Genomic DNA, 11,106 nt, shown 5'->3' on the forward strand with positions numbered 1-11,106 from the left:
TAACCCCTGTGCATATTGATGACTTAGATGTGCAACACACGAAGTAAAGTATATCTTCAATCAATGAAGACATACATTCTAAGTGTGAATACATTAATGTGGAATTTGACTTCAGAGCGCCACGATAATTGTGCACCGTGTCTGGGTCTAATACTTCCTATACGGTGGGTAACGCCACCACCAAATGTTCTATTTTGAAGTGTTTCACTTATGGCGTTACCTTGCTATGTCTTCACATTTGGTTTGGCTTCAATCTCAACATGTCTTCATGATTATCTTCACTATGTTGATTATATAGATATATATATATATATACTAGTGTTCTATCCTCTACAGCATTCACTTATAGCTATGTCTTCTTGTTGAATCTTTTGAACTAAGTGAATGTGATCGGACCCTAACCTCTCTATGCTTTCTATGTCAAATTCTATCTCTCCAAATCATATGCATTCTATTGAAACTGTCGAATGTCTTCCCTGCGTCCTTGTCAGCAGAAGATACAGAGACAACCATTAAGTCCGTTTTCAATGCTCATTCCTCCACATGAAACCCGGAGAAGTAGGAATGACCACCCGACAATCCAGGCGTGTGTGGGACGTGGAACAAACCGCAAAATTCTACATAATGGCCACGTGTTCCTCAGATGCGAATCGCTAGGGGCACCTGTGTAATAACGCAGTGCCGCCCCTGTACCTATAAATACACACTTCACGGCGGTCATTATCTCTTCTTCCACTCTCGCACGAACCCTAGCGCCACCGCTAGCCCTCTCCGACGCCGGCGACGAAGCACTTCGCTGCCGCAACCTCTCCGACGCCGTCTTCACGCCGACCGCGGACATCGTCCTCTCCGCCGTCGCCGTAGGTGTCCTCCGTCGCCAAGTTAGGGCACGGAAGATCGAACTGCTCGGCCTCATCTTCCACTCCGTCTAGCAGTTCTTAGTGTGGTAAATTAAACTTCCTTTTTACGGCACCGTTGATCCTATGGCTTTGTCACTTTCTACCAGAAGCAGTTTCTATTCACACAAGTTAGATCTCTCTCATACTGCATCTCATAACATGCCTAGTATATTCACTTATGCTTCACAAAGTAGTTAGAATCCTCACTTGTACTGATCTCTGGATTCGTACAAATCTGGAACCAACTCCTTATCTATGAGTGAATGTCTTCGCACGATGAGGTCAATGTCTTCTAAACTGATTTATATTCAAAATCTTCTGAGAATGCATATGACCTCTTCCCCTTCCCTCGCACCTTAATGCTGTCACAGGTACATGTCCGTGGGAGAATCCCTTGGTTCTCATAGTCTGCATTCATTTGCAGAATTCTTACAGCATCATATAAATTCACCCGAAGCAAGTTCATGTTTGTCCAGCAAGCGAAAATCTTTGAAGCCTTTGAACGTGTTGAAGCCTTTCAGTTTAAAGTTCATGGCTTCAGAGAAATCAGCAAGGAAGGGTGGCAGAAAGCATCATGGAGAAACATCTAGAGATCTGCCAGATGACCTCTCAGAACTGTAGAAGACAGATCCTGAAGAGGATTACAATCAGCGCAAGACCCGAATCCAATGGATTCAAAGATATTGGGCAGAACAATGGTTCAAATACCGATTTGTAACCCAGGAATATGCTGAGAAAAATGCCATCAAGAGACCGTGGGGAGACATCCTATACAAGAATCTTCAACCCAGGTCCAGAGATGAAGCCATTGAACAAGGCTTCTATCCCTGCATGGTCCGTGGGCCACAGCCTGTTGATGCACACCCATCATCACTACTATGGTGTCGTGACGACACTCTGTTCAAGCGCAACTTCCAGTTTGCCCAGAACTCAGCGAAGCAAAACAAGAAGACATTGGGACTAGACTTCAACCCTCAGCTCCAAGGGCTGATGGCACACGAGATGCAGAACCCAATGTCATCGGTCCTTTCTACAACCTTGAAGGCCTCATCACCCATATCTTGGTTCAAGGGACAGCCGTGAATGAGCCTGCAGATGACGCTGAATCAAATGAAGCGCCTGCAGCGCCGAAGCCAAAGAAGCTGAAGCAGCCAAAAGCTTCAAAGCCGGCCTCTGCACCAAAAATCTCACGGGCGAAGCCACTGGCAACTGCACCTCCTAAAGACAGTGTGCAGTCCGAAGATTTATCACGCATCTCCAAGCCCCAGAAGGTCAAGATGCCTCTGCCACACACCGGCCAAGAGCTAACAGCTGCTGCCATTGTGCGCAATGATGCCATTGATCTGTCAAGTGATGAAGATCTTGCAGATGACGCTCTTGAGCAACTCATCAAGAGCAAAGAAGAGGTAGAAATCTTCAATGATCTGCCTCTCTTTGATGTGACAATCATCCACAACTTCATTGATGAGTAGTTTGACACGCCAAACATCAGCTTCGAAGATCTGCAGCTACCCATTGGCCTCAGTGTCGCCTTCCATGGCGCCATTGCTTCGGAGTTAGCTATCGCCCAACGCATTGTTGAACTGAAGGAAAAGATTGACTATGAAAAGGCTCAGTTCAAGAAGCATATGGCCAAGCTCAGCGTGCAAGAGGTGAAGAACTTCAAGATTATGCTGCACGAGCTCAAGGAAGCCTTTCTCAAGAAACGTGCAGAAGCTCAAGGTTCTCGTGAGCGCATGAAGGTTCTGGCTGACAAATGTGTGCAGGCCTACAATGAGGCTGAGAAGCGCAAGGCCCTTGGGCGTCCTGGCATCGACCCCAGGATGGCAGCAAAGAAGATGAAGAAGCCCATTACGGCTGAACCTGACGCACCAAGGCAGGAAGCAGATCCCATTGTCTTCCCAACTAGAATGACTGGCTCGAAGCCAAAAAGCCGGTCAACCGCTTCAGAGCTCAAGAAGACGAGAACTGCTGAGGCTGAAGCCAGGAAGAGGAAACATCCTGAAGCCTCTCCTATTGCCCCCTCCAAGAAGAAGAGGAAGACCAAGAAAGATCGGGCTACTCCCACAGAGCCTTTGATAGTTGAACCCATTTCCATGGTTCGTCCTGACGCTGAACGCCAACTGACAATCCATGAGCCTGCTTTCACAGAGGCTCATGAAGCTAAAGACTTTCCAGCAGCTGATCCCATCGCTGCTGAAGACATTGGTCACCATAACCATGTAGAAGATGGTGCAGTCCTTCCTCAGCTCGAGCACAGCGAACTCATCAGCATTGGGCATCCTCTGACGCCAATCGCTCAGGATACTTCATGGGCTGATCGCCCACAAGAGGAAAAAGACTTTGAGGCCCGGCCAACTCCAACTACACAGGCTCGCCTGCGTTTCCCAGGCTTCGCAAAGGACCAAGGCCTCGAGTCTCTGCGTCTGAAGCTGAATCTGCTGAAGACATTCCGGCTGCATCAGCCGATGAAGAAGAAACCCCAAGCACTGCTACACCCCCGTCTCACCAAGAAGCTGTTCTCGAGGAGAACGTGACTATGACCGACCCTCCAGCTCATCAAGTGGAGGTTGAACATCTTGAGGCTGCCACCACCAACACCACTGAAGCGACTGACGCTGTCATGGCTGAAGCTAATGTGGAGCCCTCACCAACAAAAGCACTAGAAGTCAGCGAAGCCACTGATCCCGCCACTTCTGTTCCTGAGTCTGCTGCCGGTCCCCAGTTTGACTATCATGTTGAGCACAGGCCTCAGGTACAGAAGCCAATCCCAAGATTGCCAAGGTTCCCAGGTCCTGCATCAGCACCTGGCTCCTTCAATATCAATGGCTTCAGAGCAGACAACACATTCTTCAATAGCTCCAGGAACCCCTACTCAAGGGAAAGGATATCATCTGATCGGTTCTGGAGCTATCCGCAGCGAAGCTATTACTCTTGCATTCTATACAATCAAGATCGCATCTTCCCCCACAAGCGTCTTGACATTGATGCTATAGCTGGTCTGCCCTGTCTAGAAGAAGCTCTGGACTGCTTCAAAGAAGTTGGATTGCTGCCGTTCGTCACTGACCAAGAGCATTGGAATGAAGAGTTGCTGCTCCAATTCTATGCCACACTTCACATCCGCGGGTATAGCAGAGATTCGAAGACTTGGGTCCTGGAGTGGATGACAGGAAACATTCATCATGAAGCCAAAGCCTTTGACATCATTGAGCTCACTGGTTTGCCCACTCCTGGCGATCTCTACGAGCATGGCTATCAGCTTCATAGTGAAGCTATTGAGAGCATCTTTTAGAAGACTGAACCTAATATGAGTTAGATGCTCAGTATGATGAAGCCATTGCCCCAAGATGCTGCTTATCCCATGGAGTTCTTCATTGAAGACCTTGAGTATCTTCCAAGAACCATTTATCACATCATAAGGCAAACTCTCTGGCCAATCAAAGGACATTCTCCCCATGCCAAGCTGGAAGGTGCAATGAAGACTTTGGTCTTCTACATTCTTCATGGAAAATGCTTCAATACATAGGATTTCTTCATTCGCCAACTTGCTGCATCTGGCTCTGATCTGTTTGGTTTGAAGTTCTACGCCCCTTGGGTGATGCGGCTGATCAAACTTCACTCCGCTATCTCATATCAGCCCTCGGCCCGCAACCATAGGATCTTTTTGCCTGATGTGGATATGTCTATTGAAGCCATCTGTCCTGAGCCTGCCAAGGAACCTCTCAGTCTTCAGAATGCAGAGCATCAAAGTTTCACTCAGAACATTGAAGGCGTGGAAGTCGTAAATCGTGTGTATCCTTTGGCTGGCACTACACGTGCACCGCATCCTGCTCTCACTGAGGCCACAGACAGTACAACTGCTCCATGACCCAAGAAGCGCACTCGTGTTCTCAACGACCGAGAGCTTCTTGTGGCTCTTCATCAGAAACATGATAGGCATCATGACTGGCTGAAGCGTCAGATGCAAAGCCTCTTGGTGGATGTTAATCGCATTCAAAATCTTGCCACCAAGAATGCTTTTGTTGCCCATGAAACCTCTCGCCGCACATGGAAAGGGCTAACGCTGATGTGTTCTGAAGATGATCTTCAAGAGGATGGCTTCACTGAGCGATTCAAGTTTGACTCCACACCTCCTCGAAGGGCAGTGCTGCGACGAACTCCATCCCTTGAAGACTCTGAGTTCTCTTCCTCTGCTGCAACTGTGACTGCCAGAGTGATCGAGGATGAAGACGATGCTACTTCACCGCCACCTCCTTCAGCATGCTTCGACTCTGCTCCAAGCTCTTCAGCACCGCCAAACACCACCAACGACCCTGCTGCTTCACCTACTCCTCATGGGAACGAGTAGATGCTCTATGTCTTCAAACCTTTTTGGTCCTTACTGACAAAAGGGGGAGAAGCATATGAGGTTGATAGTCTTCAAGAGGGTCCATATGGGCGGGTGCTTTATATTTTGCTTCGTGCTTACAACTCTCGTTTTGCTACATTTGGTTCTTTGATTTGTAACACTTAAACTCGATGGTCGTCTGCTACTTATCTGCCACCTTGTGTTGCAATGATAAATTCCGCATGTGCGATGATAAATTCCGCACTTACATCATTCTGCAGATGTCCATTTTCCATTATGCATGTCATTATCTTCATATACTTTGACATGCATAGTGGATTGTCATCATAAGTTGAAGTGGATCTCCACAAGTACAACCTGCCATGTGCATTTGCATTCCAAAACAAAATTACTTATATGCACATCTTCAGGGGGAGCCCTTGCAACTTATGAAGACAATTCCTTATCCTTTACCATTTCACAGATTATATTCCCCGTTGAAAACTTCAACTAGTTTGTCATCAATCACCAAAAAGGGGGAGATTGTAAGTGCATCTAGTGCCACCCCTAGTTGGTTTTGGAGTATCGACGACAAACCTAGTTGAGGGACTAATGTGTTTGTGAGAATTGCAGGATAACACAGGTAGAAGTCCCTCATTGATTCGGTTTTCCTACCAGTGATGACCCCTAAAAATGTATGAAGACATTGAAGTCAAAGGTGGTATATGAAGATATTCACATTGAAGACTATGACAAGAGAAGACACCACATGAAGCCTATGGAGCTCGAAGACTTAGATCTTTCGTAGTTCTCTTTCTTCTGTGTTGAGTCATAGGAACCACCATGCTGTTAAGTGGGGTCCAAGAGAACAAGTCAGAATGACTGAAGTGATGCTTAAACAAAACCTATGTCTTCGAGTGAAGACTATGAGAGCGAATCTTGTCCAGAGTCAGACAAGTCAGCTTTGCTTCTATCCCAAGTAAAGTTGCCGTGTGAGTTTGAAATCTGACCGTTGGAACACGTGTCAGTTCCTTACTGACCCAGGGTCATTTCGGACAAATCAGGTCGGGTTGCCAAGTGGCTATAAATAGCCCACCCCCTACAACCATAAATGGTTGGCTGCTCACATTTAGAGTACAACTTTTGTCGTTTGAGAGCAACCCACCTCGAAGCCTTTGAGAGAGAATTCCTTGCGAGGATAAAGCCCTAACCACCCAGAGCCAAAGAGAATTAGGCATCACTTAAGTCTTCTTGTCTGTGTGATCTGAAGACTTATTACACTTGAGGACTGTGCATCCTCCAGCCGGTTAGGCGTCGTGTTCTGAGCATCCAAGAGACATTGTGGATTGCCGGTGAACGAAGTCTGTGATGGTTTGGGAGTCTACCTTGAAGACTTACCATAGTGATTGGGCGAGGTCTGTGTGACCTTAGCTCAAGGGGAATACGGTGAGGACTGGGTGTCCTGAGCTGCATGTTCAGGACTGGGCGTCCGGGACTGTGTGTCCTAAGGTTTGAATACCTAGCCGCCCTAACCAGACGTACAGATGTCCCAAGCGGTAACTATCACAACGTATCCGCAACTGTCGACAAGAACCACAATCGGAAAGAAGCAAACAACATAGTAAACAAACAAGCATAAACATGGCATGATGCACAGCCAAGTATGACGCATGTCCATTTTAATGAGTCATGACATGGCAAAGTGCAACAAACAATACTACAAATTAATTGGAGCTCAATATGCAACGAGTTGCATATAGATGAAACACCGCATTCAATTATTTAGTTCACTCTCGTTTATGTACCGAACAATATTAAATATTTTTAAACTTGGCAAGAGATGAAACATGAGCAAACTAGCTATCTAGGCATGTTAAATGAGGCCGGAAACAACAAACAATTCTGGAAAATCATCATATGCAATTTACGAATTTACTACTGTTCTGCACTAAACCACATTTTAGAGTTGTTAAGTATGCAAAGTAATGCCACCATGTTAATCTAGGCATTTTTCTACCCCATTTACATATAAAGTTTATTTAATTTGGAGCTACGGTTATTAAGATATGAAATATACCATTTTAGCATGTCATTTGTGGGAATTAATTCAAATAGCATATTTAAACATTCTTAACATGGATGAAAGTTGCAAATTATGAAACTAGATAAAATTCTAATCATTTTACAAATATAAGGTTTTTACATGTGATGCACGGTTTGTGAGATATTAATGCATGAACATGGACGTTTTTTTTGCAAATTTGTAAACCTGGAATTATAGCTAAATTTGTCTAGAGGGAAAAAACTTTACACGGGCCAAAACAGGCTAGCCCAGCAGTGCACAGGCAAGGGCTCGGCGGCTGCTCACATTGGGCCAACAGGCCGGCGGGGAAGTAGAGTGCTGGGCCTTGGTCAACAGGCGAAGGGGAGGTGGCCCACACGCGTGGAGTGGATGCGGTCAATGAGCAAGGAGCGTGACGAGGCGCGATGCAGAGGACGGGTAGAGCAGCAGGTTCTGGCGATGGGGTCGTAGGAACCGGCCGGAACGGGCTGGATCCAGCAGCAGATTGAAGGAGATCCGGCAGCGGGGGCGACGAACGGGCGGCGGCCATGGCAGTTCTCTGCGAGAGAAAGAGAGATGTGAGAGGAGGAGAAGGGAACCAGAGGAAGGGGAAGGGCATGCTGTAACCTGGCCGATGAGACAGCCGACGGTGGAGCAACAAAGTGGGGCGTCGGCGTGGCTTGGAGGTTGAGGTCAGCGGCGGGCTGGCTCGCCAGAGCAGAGCAGTGATGAGGCCATGGTTACCGGCGGCGGCGAGGCAAGTCTATGTTTGTGGGCGTCCATGGTGGCACAAGCGAGCTCCTGCGGCTGCTGTTCCAAGAGAGAAAGAGAGGTCAGGGAGGGAGAGAGCGAAAGGTGGTGAAGTAGGGAGGCAGAGGTGGACCGGCGGGGCTCAACTATTGGGGTCTGGTTGTCGGTGGCAGACGGGAACGAAGGTGCCTTGATGTCTACTACACAACTTATTCTTGTTGACTCGTGTTAGGCCTCCAAGCGCAAAGTTTTGTAGGACACTAGCAATTTTCCCTCAAGTAGATGACATAAGGTTTATCAATCCATGAGAGGTGTAGGATGAAGATGGTCTCTCTCAAACAACCCTGCAACGAAATAATAAAAAGTCTCTTGTGTCCCCAACACACCAAATACAATGGTAAATTTTATAGGTGCACTAGATCGGCGAAGAGATGGTGATAAAAGTGTAGTATTGATAGTAGATATTGATTTTTGTAATAGGAACAATAAAAAAAAGCAAGGTAGAAATTGATAAAACGGATCACAAACGGTATTGCAATGCTTGAAAATGAGGCCTACAGTTCGCAGTTTCACTTAGTGCAATCTCTCAACAATGCTAACATAATTGGGTCATATAACCAGCCCTCAACGTGCGATGAAGAAGAAATTTTTTGTAGGACATGAAACCACCTCAAAGCTATTCTTTCCGATCAATCTACCCTAGAGTGTACTAAAATAACACAACCTATTCTTTCCGGTTGTCGGGGAAAACAGACAGGGGTATGTATTTTCCCCTGACTTGTGCATGGACAAGCCAAGGCCATGCCGAGGTACGAGGAACCAAGAGCTTCGGAGGACCAACATGCAAATCAGAGGGACCAAGATCAAGCCAAAGAAGCAAGACACCATCAGGAGAAGGGTCTCCTTTGGCGGGCAGGCGAGCTCGGTAAGGGGCGAGGTCACCCCCGAAAGAAGATGCCCAAGACGTCCCGGCAGGGCCTGCTAGGACACACGGAAGCAAAACTACCTCACCACCTACTCCGCCACGACCCACGTTGTCAATCAGTGTGGTGTCAAGCCACAAAGTGACTAAGTGGCAGCCATTCTCCAAATGGCAGCCTCTCCCTATAGGAAATACCTACAGATGACACATGTCCTGCGACGTGTCAAGCAAGCAGGCATGGAGCTGGCAAGACAGCCCGGCAAGGCTTGTCGGGGCAACCAATGATGTGACGTTGAGCAGTGCATTTAGTGCACCTTGTCAGCCTGCAGAGTTATGTATAATAGCACTGTTTGCTATCTTATCAGTGCATAATGACTACTTTGCCATTGTGGTAACCCCTTGATCTATAAAAGGAGGCCCATGGCAACCGTACAAATGGTTAGAAGGTTGGATAACTCACACCCCTATACGCTCATAGCCATTGCCGCCCTGAGGCAACCCCTGCCAGGCAAGTGTACTACGCTCCACCACCACCTTTTCCATCATCAATCCACCAAAGCAGGAGTAGGGTTTTATGCCTCGCGGCGGCCCGAACCTGGCTAAATATGCCTGCGTGATCTTTGCCGTGCTTCCCCACGCTCCTCTGCTCTTTGTGCAACACGATGCCCCCTGCCGAACCAGCAAGGGGCCTTCTTGTCCCATAGGTGGCCATGGTTTCCCATTACATCTTCGGCGCGCCAGGTAGGGGGACCGCTTGCGCAAACCTGAAGGCGTGTGCAGCGCGCTCTATTCGCGGTCGTCCGCACAAAGCTTCTGGCATTTGCAGCGCCCTCGAAGACACAAAAACTAAGCGGGGTCATCCCCACGCCACATTACTTGCCTTCGCGCCTCGCGGCAACCACAACTGCAATGTAGATCACCGCTGGAGATAATATGCTGGCATCGGCGGCCCATATGGCACTCGTCGCTTCGGTATCAAAGGGAAGCTTGCCCCAGATACATGGGACCTTTCAAGATTTTCAGCAAGAGAGGCAATCTCGCCTATCAACTCGAGCTTCCTTCAAACTTTGCAAATGTTCATGATGTGTTCCATGTCTCTCAGCTTCGAAAGTGCTTCAAGACTCCTGACCGCACCATCAACTTCGAGGACATTGAGCTCCAAGAAGATCTCTCCTATCGTGAGCACCCCATTGCTATTCTTGAAGAGACTGAACGCAAGACTCGCAACAAGTCAATCAAATTCCTCAAAGTCAACTGGTCACACCATTCCGACCGTGAAGCTACCTGGGAACGTGAGGATCACCTCCGTTCTGAATACTCGGCGTTCTTTCAGTCCTAGATCTCGGGACGAGATCCTTTCGTAGTGGTGGAGTGTTGTAACACCCCGGATGTGACTTTCCCAATTTGTACTCCAACTCTTGCTGTTTCCGGCGTTAAGTTATTTTATTTTCTCGGGTTCGGGTTTTTGTCTTCGTGTGTTGTTATTGTTGTCATGCATCTCATATCATGTCATCATGTGCATTGCATTTGCATACTTGTTCATCTCATGCATTCGAGCATTTTCCCCGTTGTCCGTTTTGCATTCTGGCGCTTCGTTCTCCTCCGGTGGTCATTTCTACCTTTCTTTCGTGTGTGGGGATTAAACATTTCCGGATTGGACCGAGACTTGCTAAGCGGCCTTGGTTTACTACCGGTAGACCGCCTGTCAAGTTTCATACCATTTGGACTTCGATTGATACTCCAACGGTTAACCGAGGGACCGAGAAGGCCTCGTTTCAGTTGCAGCCCAACACCCCTCCAAGTTGGCCCAAAACCCACCTAAAACCTCTCCATCATCTAGAGCGTTCGATCATGATCGCGTGGCCGAAAACCGCACCTCATTTGGACTCTCCTAGCATCTCCTATGCCTATTTAAAGACCCCTCCGAAATTCTCTTTCTTCCTCTCCCGAAACCCTAGTCGTCTTCCACCTCTCGCCGCCGGACACGTCCGATTCGGGCCGGACGTGTCCGACTTGCCCCGCCGCCGCCACGTGTCGCCGCGCCGTTGGCGCACCCGCCGTCCCCGCCGCCAGGCCCGCCGGGGCCCGAGACCGGCCCCCGCGGCCTGTCTCCGCGCCGCCACTCCCCGCGGGAGGCCTCGCGCCC

This window comes from Triticum dicoccoides, chromosome 4A, assembly GCF_002162155.2.
Source record: "Triticum dicoccoides isolate Atlit2015 ecotype Zavitan chromosome 4A, WEW_v2.0, whole genome shotgun sequence".
NCBI classification, from domain to species: Eukaryota; Viridiplantae; Streptophyta; class Magnoliopsida; order Poales; family Poaceae; genus Triticum; species Triticum dicoccoides.